This window comes from Anabrus simplex, chromosome 1, assembly GCF_040414725.1.
Source record: "Anabrus simplex isolate iqAnaSimp1 chromosome 1, ASM4041472v1, whole genome shotgun sequence".
NCBI classification, from domain to species: Eukaryota; Metazoa; Arthropoda; class Insecta; order Orthoptera; family Tettigoniidae; genus Anabrus; species Anabrus simplex.
This window is the reverse complement of record NC_090265.1, coordinates 1,315,425,127-1,315,442,440: the sequence shown is the minus strand read 5'-3', so window position 1 is coordinate 1,315,442,440 and position 17,314 is coordinate 1,315,425,127. Positions and strand designations below refer to the sequence as shown.

Genomic DNA, 17,314 nt, shown 5'->3' with positions numbered 1-17,314 from the left:
AGGGTATTCTCTCCATGAACATAACCCATGGTGGTTTTGCATTTAAAATTAGGACTCATTACGACTTTAAGTAAGGAGTACAGTAGGAAGTGTTAAAGGCAGGAAAAGCATAAGTAGGACCGGAATCCAACAACAGATGAGGCAGCCGGTACGAGAGATCCATCGATCATCGGCTTCAAGACAACAGAGTCTACATATGGTGAGCTTATGGCATAAGTTACTGCAAGTCTTCGCGCAACAGTTCATTTTCTTAGAGTTAATTTCATTCAATTTTTCTTTTGCTTCCGTAAGTTCAGATTTCGTTAATACGCCGTTACGTCACGTTTTTCATCCTAATCCTAATAAATAGCTGTTTTAATTTGTATGTTCTGAAATTATTATTAATGATCCTTAAATTCCAAGTTAATGTACTTTCGTCACCTCACCCCTGGGAGTTTTTTGAGTCTCATTACGTATTATTATTATTATTATTATTATTATTATTATTATTATTAATTATCAACTTTTGTTTTCAAGCCATAAGCTTGAAGGCTAGCGCCCATATTATTTATGGAGAAACAATGAGATATAATTTATTTATTTTAATATTAAAGTGACCCGCCACGTTATATTTTGTCAAACATCTGTGGGCTGAGTGGGTACGTCACAAGTGTACCTCAAGGTTTCTAATATTCAAGCAGATGACCTGGATGAAAGTCCTCGAACATTCGGGAAAGGTCTCGAATTCGGGCAAAGTCTCGAATATTGTTCCAGAACCACTGTGAGTTAACACAAACGTTACAGTTACAAATTACGGAGAACTCGGGATAGAACCTAATTAGACATAATTCATCGAAGACGTAGTCAAACTCAAATATACGCAGACTCATCATCCAAAATCACGCAAATATTCACCATATTACAATACCTAATTATCCCTTGCCTCAATAATCATCTTCTATAGTCATGGAGTGACTCTATTCTCGAAGAAATAGATCAATTTTGCACTACAATTTAATCTCTCCCGAAGACAAAATTATCACATTAATAATAGTGAAATCTATAATAATGACCTATATTATACGACGATATTTGTAATCCGCCCCGGGATCTCACAAATTCATTACAATAGCATCACGCAATAAGTCCTACGCGTATATAATTCTCGAAGATCCTATCAATCTACCGGTTCTCGAGTCTCTATATTTAACTATCTCTACTCTGCATTTACATACACGGGTTCTGATTCAAAGTGACGGAATCATTTTTCAAGACTTAAGTTCAAATATCACGCACCATTATATTCCAACGGATACCATATACAAGTATAATCCGCTTCTGTGCGACGACAGTACATCCAGTAAAATTTAATCCATGTACTCGAATATTCTAATACCATTCTCCACCAATCGTGGTCACAATAAATTTATAAGATAAAACCATGAGAATTATTACCGCCTGATTCACCGAGAATAATTCACAAATCACGTATACCATTCAATATCACATTATGCCTATCTAATGGAGATAAATATGTGAAGATCATCTATTGGTACTACAGTATGGCAAAATACTACAACTACACAACTGCGACAAACTGCAAGACCACTTACCAATTATAACTACATAACTATCCCACTACAGAACAGATATTATTATACAATTGCGTCGACTTAGCTTTACGATGTTTTCATGATGCTGGACGGCTGGTCGTCCTCAATAGTGCAATTATATGTGCCTTCCTCTCAACCCATTGCTGCCAGCTACGGTTTCATAGTTTAGGCCTCCATCTCAGCACTCACACACACGGCGTTAGGTAACATCACCATGATGAAATTCGTAACTGTCCTCTTCTTGCATTTCAAGTGAAACTGGTACAATAAAAATTAATAAATTTGTCACACCACCAATTCCTGGAAATATTGTCCAAATAATATACACTGTAGGAAGCTCGACTTATCTTGACGTCTTTTGTATTATGCGCGTTGACAAACAGAATATCCCAAATGATATATATTTGTGGGGTATAAAACTACGTTAAATCAAAGTTCGACTTCTTCAGATAATGCATCAGGTATAGCCATCCGCTATCGAACCAAGTCCTTCGCCTGAATGGCGTGTCGAAGACTGCTTACGTACGGCGACTCACTGACCCAGTAACCTACTTTCACCATCAGCTGGCGAGCTGGAGCCCTTGAAGCTTTGCGCACGCGTGCTCAGACCGAAAATCTCGTCAAATTCACAACTGTAATAATTTCCCACACTTGTTTTACTCGCAAGATAATATTCAGAAATGTTATTATTATTATTATCATTATTATAATTGCTATTATTTAAATACACATTACATTTCCAGCACGCTGTTTAATACTATCACAAGTCGTTTACTTAGTTGGATACAGCCGGTGACGGTCTACAGGTTTATCGTACCCTCGCGAGACGCGCTCTCTTCCTTTATTCTTTCTTTCTTTCTTTCTTTCTTTCTTTAATAAACGGGTTCATTCCTAACCGCCGACACCAGTATGAATTCTTATGGCTTAAATCAACTAATTAGAAGAGTATTAAGTCCGCAGGTGAAGTCAGTGTGAATGCAAAGAGTACTAACTCCAAGATATACCACTCGGTTCATATATTCGAGCCATTCGGCCATCGAAACTCTCACAATACATACATACATACATACATACATACATACATACATACATACATACATACATACATACATACATACATACATACATACATACATACATACATACATACATACATACTATAACCTTCCAATGTATGTCAGGATGAGATTGGTGAACACATTGGAAGTTTATGTCGAGAAATAATGTCAATGAAATCTTATGTCCGGTTATCACACCTCCAGATGAATTAGAAGGCAGTTGATTTGTCTAATTACGTGAACGGCATCGCTGAATTGAAGATATCAGCGGATTGATAACAAGCTCTAAACCCCGTGGTATCTCGGAAATATTAGTAGAAAGTTAAACATCGGGAAACATAGGGCAGGATTAAATGAATAATACGTATTCCTCAAGTAAACTTTCCGAAATGCATGAACGGCAGAATATCTATGACAGAATGTTACTGAGGGCCATGAAATATGTAAATAATAAATTCATATGAGAGGGCCATACCTTGTACATCTAGTCTCGCACGATCCAACGATCGAGATGAAGAAAAGAAACTATCGATTACTAACCTAAATACGAGGCGGCAATTATTAAATAAGTTCCTTTGCTAGTACAGCTGATTTGTACGAGATCGTCTTGCATTATGTGTCAAATGTTTCCAATTGTCAGAAACATATGGGAGCTAGAAGCTGAGAAGAATTCTGAAAAGCAAACCGTCTGCAATTATTATGTTGTGGTAGAGTCTGTTTTGTCTCTGAAGAAGTTGACACTCTCAATCTGCATCTCAGAAAGAACGGAAGCAAGAATTCATAGGGAAAAGATTGTATTGAAAGGAAATATTAAAGAGATATTGGCATATTTTAAACATATAATATTGTAAAACAAGATATCTTGTTATTGAATGAAAAAGGCAAGTGTATCATTTGAACTGTAAAAATTGTATTAAGGTGTATAACCTTGTTCTAATTGATATCTCTGAGTTTCAGGTAATATGGAACCGTCAGCAATTAATTATTCAGATGAAATGTGTGCACGTATCAACATGAACAACTAAAATAGAGGGACCTCAAAGGATCTGACCAGAAATGTGATGGACAATACTTGATAATGTTATTGGGAGTGAGAGCTGAACTCGGAAGGTGACACCGTCGTGGAGCAACAACCCAGGATGAGTACTTGAATATCTTATATATTCCGCCACGTAATTGCTTATTGTAGTTATAGAGTAGTACTTATTTTGTTGTCGATTTGACATGAACAATTTTAACTTGAAAGCGACCGTTATTTGTTGGACATTGCGTTGTAATACTTATGATCGTTACGTCTAGTGTGGTGAGCCAGACTACGTTGTGATAATATGCGATGGTTGTGAAAGATTTCTTTAATGTTTGTTAGCAAGGTTTTACGGAAAGATTTTTCGACATGGATGTTATTGGTATCGTAATGGTGTTATGGTATTGAACGTTAATTTAACTTGTAGCTCAGAATACCTCGGAGGAGCTCGGTATTTTGCGACATGCGATTCTGTGGTCTTCAAAAATGTTATGTGCTCGTGTGGAAATACAGTGTTTTGGTAATAGAAGTGTGATACTATTGTGGTGATATGGAGTTAATGCGGCAACGTATTTAATAATTTTACGTAATTGCCTGAATAGATTGTTCTTTAGTATTGTGAATTCGCTGTGCATGACGAGTTGTGCGATGTAATAAGGTGTTAGTTACGGTAGGATCTTTGAAAGTATTTACGTGGATAGAGAGATGTGATGATTATAGACGTGTCATTAGGATTGCGAATTTTATGATGATGTTATGTGAAGGTCCTGATGATGGTATTGACGGTAGGAATTATGTCGGTCATGCGTGAATTTTGATGTTGTCGTAATGAATAATTTATTTAGGTACGAGGACGTATTTTAGAATAATGTTATAGGATGTTGCACTCACGAACACTAGTAGTTGGTCGTCACATTTATCCATTTAAATACAAGATTGACCAGAGCGCACGATATTAAAGGGATGTTTAGGATCTTCGCAAGATAATCGGTAACGTAAAGATATTGAGGACATGTCGTAAAGGAAATATGATCTTCTATGGTAAGTAAATCATTTCTTTGCTAGTTGGATTTTGTAGATCATTTGAGTTGACGCCTAGTGCTAATGTAGTATTCCAGGTCAAACGTCGCAGTGGTATCCGGAGGCGCAGAATCAACGTAGTTAGACAAGGGTATTGTAGACGTTGCAATGTCTTTTGATGTCTTTTATCTAGGCGCAGTCACCGATGAATGTATGGGAGGATCGAGTCTGTCTTTTAAATGCATGATTTTGATGGATGTCATATTATGTTACGATCCTGTGTCTTTCAAACATTTCTATTGCATTTATGGTGGTTTTATGAAGTTAGAATAACGGTATTTTTCAAGTTGCTAGATAGACAGATACCGACATATAATGCGGTGATTTTTAAAAGAGAAATGACGGAATACTGTGAGATATTTGGGTAGAAAATAGCATTCTGAAGTGGATGATTCTATAATTCCCAGTGATTTATTTTAGAAAATGCGAGATCGATAACTGATCTTTCACTGTAAGCCTTCAGCAGGGGGACACTTTGTCTTTTTTGTTTTCCGATTAACGATGTTATAACTTATTTATAACAAGAGCTTGAAGTTAGGTGTTTATTTTCTGTTTAACATAATATTTTCCTTCTTATATCCGTTTGAGTTGCCATTAATTTGCTCATAATGTAATTGATACTTCTGAAGTTATTTAAAAATCATTAAAGGGAAAATCCTTCCATAAATAAAACATTTTACGGAGTTCTCATTTAAAGTAGCGTAGGAACACTAGATTAGTTATTTAATTTAAGATATGATTAAATGATGGTCAATGTATCTTAACGAATATGCCAATATTCTCGATCTCTTAATACTCTATTGCGGAATACTCACGTAATTTAGGCAGAAATGATGATTACATTCTACGTTAAAGCCACGATGATAACAGTCCACTTAATTAACCTGTGACCCAACTCGTCGGACTTGCACGTCCCTTGAGTGGAGCCTTCATGGATCTCCGACTGCATTGCTTCGCCGCGGCCTAACCCAACACTGAGATACGGAATTAAGATTTACAAATGGTCACAGGGATTGCTGTCAGGGCACAATACATACATACATACATACACACATACATACATACTGCACCCATAAGCGCCTTAAAAGGGCACAATACATACATTGTTTGTATCAAGATTCGGTGTATGAAAATCGAACGGTCCAGTTCAATTTTAGTCTATGTGTTTGTTACAAGACGGAAAAACATTCCAAAACAGTTTCCCGAAGCTCGAAGTTCATGGATAGCCAGGTTGTACACTAGGCTCTATATTATTTGATTAGTGTTGTAGCTGTTTAAGGGTGCAAAAACAGGAAACATGTTACATTTCTACGTTAAAACTAGCTGTAACGAAAATCTGTATATACCGTATATTTTCTGATCTTTAACCAAGCGTTTTTGCCACAAGAGGGATAATAACGGATTTACTCACAATGATTACAGTTTACACAAACTTTCAAATATCTTCTGAAAAATTACTTCTAAAATCGTAAATTTTGCGGCGTTATTAATCTAAATACGCTTGTTATGTCATATATTTTGGACAATCTACTGTCTACGCGACATGTATTTTAATTTGTGTCGCTCATCGGTACTTGTTATTTTGGTGGATTGTCTCATTCCACTATGGACCTCGTCTTCACGGCCTAGTTATTGTACGGAGATGTGATATACCAGGATTAGATGAGACTGGAATTCTATTATATTTGAAGTATTGGACTAATAAAAACTCCGTATCTCGTGGACTCTGATAATATCTGCCTTAGCACCTTGGACGCTTGGACTACTTGTCACCTACTCTGTCTATACGAGGAGAAGTGAACCTTTTGTCACATAGTTACACTGTATGATATTATTTCTAAGAGCATAATTGCACTTCAGTCAGCTACACGCGCTCTGATGCCATCTATGAGACTACAGTTGGTATTACAGTGGGTGGTTCGACATTGCCCACCAGGGTGAGTATCCGATCTAGGCTGTGTCGCTCCGGGCGGGGAAGTTGGAAGTGGTGCATTTTGCGCGTGAAGCTTTGGAGTGAAGACGCTGTCATGAACATGGCTAACGTTCCCGCTGCAAAACTATGCAGTCGCAGACTGGTATAGTGTGATATCCATAAAAAACCTTCCCACCTGGGGAATTATGTTTTGAACGTGCAGGTTGTATAGTAGGTCTTTGTGTATATAAGTAAATATGTAGCTAAGTAGGTAGTTTTAGTTGGTAATTGTGAAGTGGTAGTGTTAGGTCAAATACGAGGTGAGTTATCTTGGCATAAGGCCAACTTGTAAATATGTTTAATGTATTATTCCTGTTAAAATTATTTTACTGCGTATGTATTACATTGTCCGCCTCTGTGGTGTAGTGGTTAGCGTGATTAGCTGCCACCCCCGGAGGTCCGGGTTCGATTCCCGGCTCTGCCACGAAATTTGAAAAGTGGTACGAGGGCTGGAACGGGGTCCACTCAGCCTCGGGAGGTCAACTGAGTAGAGGTGGGTTCGATTCCCATCTCAGCCATCCTGGAAGTGGTTTTCCGTGGTTTCCCACTTCTCCTCCAGGCAAATGCCGGGATGGTACCTAACTTATGGCCACGGCCGCTTCCTTCCCTCTTCCTTGTCTATCCCTTCCAATCTTCCCAATCCCCCCACAAGACCCCTGTTCAAAATAGTAAGTGAGGCCGCTTGGGCGAGGTACTGATCCTCCTCCTCATTTATATCCCCGACCCAAAGTCTCACGCTCTAGGACACTGCCCTTGAAGCGGTAGAGGTGGGATCCCTTGCTGAGTCCGAGGGAAAAACCGACCCTGGAGGGTAAACAGATTAAGAAGAAGATGTATTACATTCAGTTTGGTGTGTTATATAGACGTGATGTATATCTAAGTTTGGTGATGCTGTGTTCTGCTACAAGTGTGTGTGTGGTATGTAACGGATGGCCATTATTGTGCTGAGATAATATTTGAAATTTTCCGTTTCCTTGTTTAAAATTGTCGTTCCCTTCGCCCGGGCTTTTTTTGTGTATTTGCTGGTGATTTTCTATGCTATGCCCTTATGCGTGTGCCGTTTTTCCTTGAAATTTGGTGTATTTTTTGTCTCTTCTATCGTGATGTATTGTGGGTTCATATTCATGTTTGGGGTTACTCTCTTGTGTGTGATTCGTGCTTCTTGTCGCGTGTTTTGGCTTTGGAGTGCCTGTAATTGACCAAACACTATACTTACACTTGTCTTTATTTTTTAATCATTATTTTTTATTATTATTTTCGTTAATTTAAAATTTTGTTTTTTCTCTCTCTCTGCATATTTATCTAGGCTTAGTGAGTTTATTTTTACCCCTATTGCGGGTTTTTAATGAGATCCTTGTTCTAATTATTTTAATAATCCCGTATTTACCTTAACGTTGGTCAACAATGCCATTATAATTTTTCATTTTAATCGAGGGCTTAGACAACCCGAGTGCGAAAGATAATTTAGCCTGGTCCTTATCTTATCGCTTCTGATTTGTATTATTGTGTTATCTGCTCTGGCCTGACGGTTACGTAACTTATCATTGTCATTATTGGGGATATTGTGTGAATTGTCGCCGGCGCGATAAGTGCATCTTATGGATTGCTCCGTGATTATTATTATGACTGTTTCTTTCTGGAACAGAAATTTTTTTTTGTGGGCTCACGGTGACGTGATGTGAACTGGTACTTTCCTGTAAATTTTGTGTGGGTATTTTTATTTATTGCCTCTCCTTAACATGACGTTGTGGTCTTAAAATTTTGGTTTTATTTAGGTCGTTGTTTTGTTTTTCTGGGCGTGTCTCCTGAGGAGACATTATGTCTGTTTTGCTGTGTTTCTGTGTTTATTGTGATACGTCGGGTTTCCTCATTTACATGTGGGTTGGTGGGACCTTATTTTTCCACAGGGGTGCTGTCGAAAGCTCTCGATTTTCATTTTAAAGCTTCCCCTTCCTGTATTAAATTTTAAATTAATTTAATATCAACATTCTTCAGACAGGTCTATTAATAAATATTATTTAGTTAAACTGATGCATCAGTACATAGGTATATATATATTTTTAGTAACAGAAAATTACTATTTATTAGAGATACCATTCAATTTACATTTATTTAATTTTTTAAAAATGAATTCTCATCTTACCTCTTAATATTGTGTTGGTTTTTTCTTGCAGTTTTATTATGATTCCTCTGAGGTATTTAATTTTCTGTAATATTGATGTATAGTGGTAACCATTATTTATTAATTATATTTTTATTTTTATTTTATGAAAATTTTGGGTGTCATTTTGATGTTGCTTGTCCGGTAGTCCCTTGATCCACTCCTCTCTCGTTCCTTTTTGGGTTGGTTCCACTACTATTCCTTGCTTGTTGTGCTTTATTTCTGTTTTGTTATGTATTATTGCTCCTTTAATATTTACCTTGTGAACGCACGTCCCTATGACGCTCGTCATTCATTCTTTTATTATTAAGGGGCGTTGCAATTTTAAATATGCATTTTCACCGAACTATAATAACAGATATATTCACAAATTTACATTTTTATAAGCAGTGGGTATCGCTGATTTGGAAATATTATACAGTCGTCATGGTGACGATATAGTAGTTGTCATGATTGTTTTTATAATCTGCGAAATCACATGGTCATTGATCAGGAAGATAAACTGTCGAAATGCAAAGAAAATCGTGAAAGGATGATAACTGGAGGAATGAGAGGTAAAAAAGGATTCATAATTGGAGGAGGGTTGTAGCCTGAGCTTTGAATGTCCTAATATCGCAAAGCGGGAAGAAAAATAATGCGATGACCTTCAATATCCTAAGCCCTGAAAAGGTATCAATATTACACTGACTGACTATTATTGTTAGTTGAGATGCGCTCCGTCCCTTCTGCCGTCACTCAAATCCACTAGATGCCATTACTGCTGCAATTATGCGTCAATGGCGAGTACACAATAGCTAGTATTTCTTACTGTTGGGGTCACGGGTGGGAGCTGTGTCACATATGTGGAATTGGCGTTGTTTTACGATCGGATGCCCTTCCTGATGCTAGTCCTATGTTGAGGGGTGTATTCACTATTACGTGTTTCTGTGCTGGTTGATATTGTGATGTGTAATGTGGGTATGAAGAGCTTTGCATTGAAACATATATACCGAGCCCCGAGTCACGGGAATTAACCAGACGCGGCTAAAATCTCCGACACGGTTGAGAATGGAACCTGGGGCTCTCTGAACCGAAGGTTGCGATGTTGACCAGTCAATCAAGGAACCAGACAATTCCATAAAATGTTATTGATACATCGACACCGACCTCATTGGCGCAGTCGATTATTCGATCTCAGCAAAATTTAAGGGTGTTTAAATAACTCCATGGCACTAACCTCCCGCTCGTTAATAAACAACTCGTACGAGAAAAACTCCGACATCTTAGAACCTGTTAAAATCTGCAGTAATGGGAGGGACGTAACATTAATAGACATGATGTATATCGGGCTCAAACAATACGAACAACGTAGCAGTAAACTTGCATTCCGGTGACAGTGGATTCGAATCCCACTGTTGACAGCCCTGAAGAATGTTTCTCCGTGGTTTCCCATTTTTCACACCAGGCAAATGCTGGGGCTGTGCCTTTATTTTTATGTCCCTGGCTGCTTCCTCCCCAGTTCTAGCCCTTGCCTATTCCATCGTCACCGAAAACCTGAATTAGTGCGAGGTTAAACCACTAGCACCGAGTGAGTTGGCTACGCGATTTGGGTACGGAGCTGTGACCTTGTATTCGGAGATAGTGGGTACGAGCCCCACTGTCGGCCGCCCTGAAGATGGTTTCTCCTATGTGTGGTAGCACTTCGTGCGGGGTGTTCGTTTGATTTGTAACAGTGAGTTCTACGAGTAAACGGTCAAAAAGTATCAAATAATGAACATTTGAAAAAATTGTGGTCGGAAGATATGCAAAATGTCACCACATAAGGACAGTATATGGATTCAAAGTGATCGAAAATGCATTTTGGATGACAGAACGGTTTCTCATAGCCCCAAAAAGTCCAAAATCACCAGACGCCTTATCAGAAGCGTCTCGAAGTTACAGCGGTGAGCATTGTGAAGCGAGTTCCGCGCACCACTTCTGCCCCAGTGGAAAATGGTTTGGAACTCGATGATATAGATACTGATAAGCGTGTTCTAATCGACTTGTCTTTAAAAAGTGGACACTTTGTTTAGAATAATCTAGAAGTAAAGTACCAACAGTAAAATTTCAAACCCATGCTGAGTAGATAGTTTATTTTGTCAATACATACCTACTTACCACGCGGTACATATTCCGTTTTTATGCTAGTGGTTTGACGTCGCACCAACACGTCCGAAGTTCTCGGCGACGCAAAAATGGGAAAGGGCCGTGGGCTTAACTGAGGTACAGCCTGATGTGAAAATGAGAAATCACAGAAAGCCACCTTCAGGGCTGCCGATGATAGAATTCGAACCCACCATCTCCCGAATGCAACTTCACAGTTACACGACTCTAACCGCACGGCCAACTTGCTCGGTGGTACATATTCTACCCCAAAACTTATGGCCGTGATCCCGACCCAGTCCCATTCAATTTTTCAGATAAAGAGTATATTATATCCCTTAGGCTGTATAATATACAGTATGTGGCTTAGCCATTATTTGCTGTTCATGAAATAATAATCTTAGTAGTATACTGCTCACGTTTTTAAGAAAGCAGTATAATGCTCAGATTTTTAAGAAGCTTTATGCTCAGGTTTTTAAGAATCTTAGTAGTATAATGCTCAGATATTTAATAAGCTTAGCAGTGTAATGATCAGATTTTTATGAAGCTTAGTAGTATAAGGTTCGGATTTTTAAGAAGCTTAGTCTAGCAGTATAATGCTTAGATTTTAAGAAGCTTAATGCTCAGATTTTAAGAAGGTTGGCAGTATAACATTCAAATTTTTAAGAAACTTAGCAGTATAATGTTCAGATTTTTAAGAAGCTTAGGAAAGTAATGTTCAGATTTTTAAGAAGCTTAACAATAAACTGTAAAAATGTTATCGAATTACTTAAAGACACATCAACAACAAACACCAGAATTTCTAGTGCCTGTTGTGCACCATTACATTTTTTCTTTCAGTTCAATATTTCACAAGAAAAATGGTCAAATCTGGTCAAAGATTGTTCAACATTGCTAGAGGTTTGACAAGATTTGGAAAGATTTGGCAAGGCTTGATAGCATTTTGTTTTAGAGTGGAGGAAAGGCAAGCAGCAGTTGTGGTTCTTGGGTCTTAAAAAGAAGAGAAACGCGCAAGAATTTCTTTATTGTTATTTTTCATATAATTTTCCTGTAATTTTGCATTACTAATAATATTCAACCTTTCAATTACTTGTGTGAAAGAAATGGGTATGTTGTTCACATAAATAAAGCACACCATAATCCACTATGGCATGTGAATAACATCTTTTTATAAAATTATGATGAAAACCATGTATCCTCGCCGCTAGATGGGGGCTTCATTCATTCTATTCCTGACCCGATCGAATGACTGGGGAAACAGGCTGTAGATTTTCATGATGAAAACCATGCATAAAAATGAAGGTTACAGGGAATGAACAACAAACATATGACCGAGTGGGATATAACAAATTATATTTAGAAGCATACATTTTGAAGTAGTGGAGTCCAGCTCCTTGCTGAGTGATCAACGTGCTGCCCGATTCAAAGGGCCCTGGGTTCGCTTCCCGGCCGAATCGAGGATTTTAACTGAGTATAGTTAATTTCTCTGACTCAGAGACTGAATGTTTGTGTTCGTCTCAATATACATCTGCATAAAACGCACCACACTACCATACACACGATAGTGAATACATAGCTTCACATCCGGTTGGCGTCAGGAAGAGCATCCGGCCGTAAAGCTGGGATACATACAAAGCAGCCGGGCTGAGTGGATCAGATGGTTAAGGGCCCAACTTGGCGGGTTTGATCCTGCCTCAGCCCGGTGGTTTTCGAAAGTACTCAAATATGTCAGCCCTGTGCTAGTACATTTACCGATACACTAAAGAACTCCTCGCGGTCTAGAAAGCCAAGAATAACGGCCGAGAGGGTTCGTCGGTCCGACCACTCGAAACCTCGTAATCTGCAGGCCTTCAGGCTGAGCAGCGGTCGCTTAGTAGGCCATTGCCCTTAGGGGCTGTTGCACCGTGGGGTCTAAAGAACTCTGCACGACAAAATTCCGGCACCTCGGCGTCTCCGAAAACCATTAGTAGTTAGCGGGACGTAAAGCCAATAACATTATTAAATCTCCAACAGTGCCGACCTCAAGAAAGTGGGAACAAGGCCAGGCAGAAGAAATATCGTAGGCAAGTACTTTCTTCGACAGCTTTTCTCTATTGTCTGGGGTGGACACTAATATGAATTAAGCCTAGTGTTACGGTTATATGCCTTTTCTGATGTCAACCCTATGTGGAGGGATTTATTCACTATTGCGTATTTCTGTGGTGATTGGAAGAAGTGTATTAAGACAAACAAACGCACCCAGTCCCCGAACTGGAGGAATTTACCGCACGCAGTTAAAATCACTGACACGGCCGGGAATCGAACTTGGGGCACTGTGAACCAAGGCCAGTGCACTGACCATTCAGTCGAGGAGTCGGGCCGAGAACATATTATAGCGATAAAGACATGAATTGTAAAAAAGGTGAACATTACGTTTAAACAATAATTACCACCACCACTAAACAGCTAACACAGAAAATAAATAATAAACATAAATAACCGCTGCCATGTCTAGTCTCTGAAACAGAGATACAGGTACGAGTATTCTCTAATCCAGTCACAGCTTACTTAGCTGTTCTAACGTTAGATTAGTCAACATTTTCCTGTATGAAGCACTTTCTAGGAAGAACCTACTGCAGGAAAAGGCAACAAAGTTCATGTCGCTATAAATTCAACGATTGTGTCCAGGCGTCTTGCATGCGCGTGGGTTCCGATGGAATGGAAATAACGTCGCGTTATCAAGGTCGTTCATCCCTTCCACTCATTACAGTCATATTCTTTCCTCCTTAGGCTTGTATTTAAGAGGAGTCTCATTGCGGCGAAGTTCAATTAAACGCAAGTGAACGAATATTCCAGTCGGAAGAATACGTCATCAGTAAAATGAGTAAGTGTACTTGCATGTGGTATTTTACATCAACTTATCAATTTATTAACGCCCCTGAGGCAGCTAGTATTATAGTACAGATAGAGTAGCTGATGATTCTTCCGTGCTCAGGGGAAAATTGTAGCTGTCAAGAAAATTTCTTGGAAGGTGAATTCGCTTATATTAGTCAGATATAAGTGAAACATGATTTTGTAATTCAATAATAATAATAATAATAATAATAATAATAATAATAATAATAATAATAATAATAACAATCGTATAGCCTCAGCTACCATGTACAGACATTTTAATTTGACGTCATTTAGGCTGCGTGGTCTTCAATTTCGACCAGATGGCAGAGTAAGCCGCACCTCTGTTAAGCTATCAATGACTTAAGAAAAATAATTTTGGCGGGTGAACACTAGAGATGTTTTACATGCCGACATCGTTCGACATGGAGTGTGGAATTGACTTTTTTACGCCCTTCAGACATCCGACTACCTTCGCCGGGTTTGAACCTGCGATATTAAAATTTGGAGGCCGACATTCCACCACTGGTCCACAGAGGAAACTGTAATAATGATAATGATAATAATAATAATAATAATAATAATAATAATAATAATAATAATAATAATAATAATAATAATAATAATAATAATAAGGAAAATTCAATTTGGGAATGTAAATCTGAAACCGGTGGACCATTTCAAGCATTTAGGACGTGTATTCTCCCAGGGTTATAGTAGACTGAGTAAAATTGAGTTAAGGTGTAGCAAAACTAACACAGCGTGCTCCTAGTTGCGATCAGCTGTATTTTGTACGAAAGAAGTTAGCTCTGGAAACTATTCTTACATCGGTCTGTTTTCAGATCAACGTTGATTTATGGGAGTGAAAGCTGGCCTGACTCGGGTTACCTTATTTAGGAGTTAGAGGTAACAGACATGAAAGTAGAATTATTTTTCTAGTTGTTTTACGTCGCACCGACACAGATAGGTCTTACGGCGACGATGGGACAGGAAAGGGCTAGGAGTGGAAAGGAAGCGGCCGTGGCCTTAATTAAGGTACAGCCCCAGCATTTGCCTGGTGTGAAATGGGAAACCACGGAAAACCATTTTCAGGGCTGCCGACAGTGGGGTTCGAACCTACTATCTCCCGAATACTGGATACTAGCCGCACTTAAGCGACTGCAGCTATCGAGCTCGGTAGAAAGTAGAAAGAATGACTGCTGGTACAAACAGGTGTGAACAATGACAAGAGGGCACTCGGAATGAGATAAAAACTAACGTAGGGAAAAAATAGATGGATGAAGCTGTACGCATAAACTGGCTTCGTTGAAGTGGCCATGTGAGGTGAATGGAGGAAGATAATTTACCTAATAATGGACTCGGCCGTGGGGATAAGAGGAGCAGAGGGTGACCAAGGTAACAATGGTTGGACTGTTTTCAGTTATTTAAAATAAGACGCCACAGAGCTTGTTGCAAATCTATTACGAAGGCGCATAGTTAATTTACAGAGGCTTGCAGATCGAACTCTGAAAGGCACTTTAGTATTTTTTTTTTTTTTTTTACAATCTGTTTTACGTCGCACTGACACAGATAGGTCTCATGGCGACGATAGGATAGAAGTCTACGAGTGGGAAGGAAGCGGCCTTAATTAACGTACAGCCCCAGCATTTGCCTGGTGTGAAAATGGGAAACCACAGAAAACCATCTTCAGGGCTGCCGACAGTGGGGTTCGAACCCTCTATCTCCCAGATGCAAGCTCACAGCTGCGCGCTCCTAACGGCACGGCCAACTCGCCCGGTGCACTTTAGTCTATAATGATGTGTGTATGTATGTATGTATGTATGTATGTATGTATGTATGTATGTATGTATGTATGTATGTATGTATGTATTGCCCCCACCTCCGGGGTTCAGCCAGCAGACATGAGACTATCCATGTGAACCGATATCTCATTTTCAGAAACACTTTTATAAAATTTCAAACAATGACATTGCAAAATTACAATGAAGCAACTAATTCTTCTTGAGAAATCTCATTTTACATAAATTTCCCATTTTATGATCGAATGAACCAAGTTTCCACTGGGAATTTACCCTGAATTATGCGTAACTGAAAAACCAAATTATTCACGCATTAGTGTAAGAATCAAGATGCTTTCTCAACAAAATTATGAAAAAAGCATTCATAAATTTTTCATATATTAGAGTACTCCGAATTGTGTCTAAATTCACAGGATAACCAACTTAAATCTTTCTACACTGGTTTCAGTATTTCTGCTTGCCTTCACGTCAGTTAATAAATAAATATCCATTCCTACAAGTATTTACACTTGTAGTATCTCGTTATTCTATCTTCTAACTTCTATATTTTTACAGAATTATTTCCTAACTGATTTTATTTACAGTTATCCTCTCCCATCATCTTTGAGTAGTCTTATGTTCCCTTAATGCGTTCAATTCTCAGTTATAGCCTGCATATTCCATATTGCAATTACAGTAATGAACGAGTTAATTAATCAATTCGAGGTCATCTCATTCCTTTTTATTTCTGAGTTTTTCTCATCCTATTTTATTGAATTTTATATTTACTTTTATCTGGACTATGATAATATGAATTATTTATTTAGAATTGCTTAATTAACTAAGTCTTTAATTAGGCCTGTTTAATCATGAAGCAATAATTTGTCTAAAATATGATTATTAATCATACTAAATTAATATGCCTGATTATTATTTATTATCTTGGAAATACTTCAACTTTATGTTCTCTCACCTTTAAATACAGGCTTGTCCTTTTTATTTCAGCCCCATATTTCATTTTGATAGTTATAATACTGTGTATAGTTTCTTCTTCTCTACAGCATCAAAAATATGAGTTTCTTTCTTCACTCAACCTATTATACACTAAGTGAAGTCATACATCCGTTTGCTAAATTTAAATCACACATATTTGTACAATTAATATTAAACCTATCTTTCATTTGTATTTCTCTAGTCTAAACTCCAATGAAAATGAAAATCCACAGCATGTTTCCAGTAATTCGACCGGGTTAGGAATGGAATGAATGAAGCCCCATCTGGCGGCGAGGACAAGAATTGTGCCGGCTGCCGAGCCTGTCACACTCCTCCGGGGCAATGCTTAACAACCGATAGATGAAATGAAATAAGAGTGTCGCTGGAATGAAGTATGACAGGGAAAACCGGAGCACCCGGAGAAAAACCGTCCCGCCTCCGCTTTGTCCAGCACAAATCTCACATGGATTGGCCGAGATTTGAACCACGGAACCCAGCGGTGAGAGGCTGTTGCGATGCCGCCTGAGCCACGGAGGCTCACTCTAAACTCCAATTATTCTCGCAAATCATTAAATGATCTTCACTTCCAAAAAATTGCGAGTTAAGTCTATCAAATTATTTTTAAAAAATGTTCTATTCTCTGAGAAATACTTATCACTAA

General features: G+C 38.4%; 1 long non-coding RNA gene across 1 annotated transcript in view; it reads left to right on the top strand.

The window, feature by feature from the left end:
* The first annotated feature begins 13,829 nt into the window (after positions 1–13,829).
* Positions 13,830–17,314, top strand: part of LOC136858290 (uncharacterized) — a 40,734-nt gene continuing 37,249 nt past the window's right edge. The window contains exon 1 of the long non-coding RNA XR_010858625.2: positions 13,830–13,871. This is a non-coding gene — a long non-coding RNA (uncharacterized lncRNA). The remainder of the gene's footprint in view (positions 13,872–17,314) is intronic.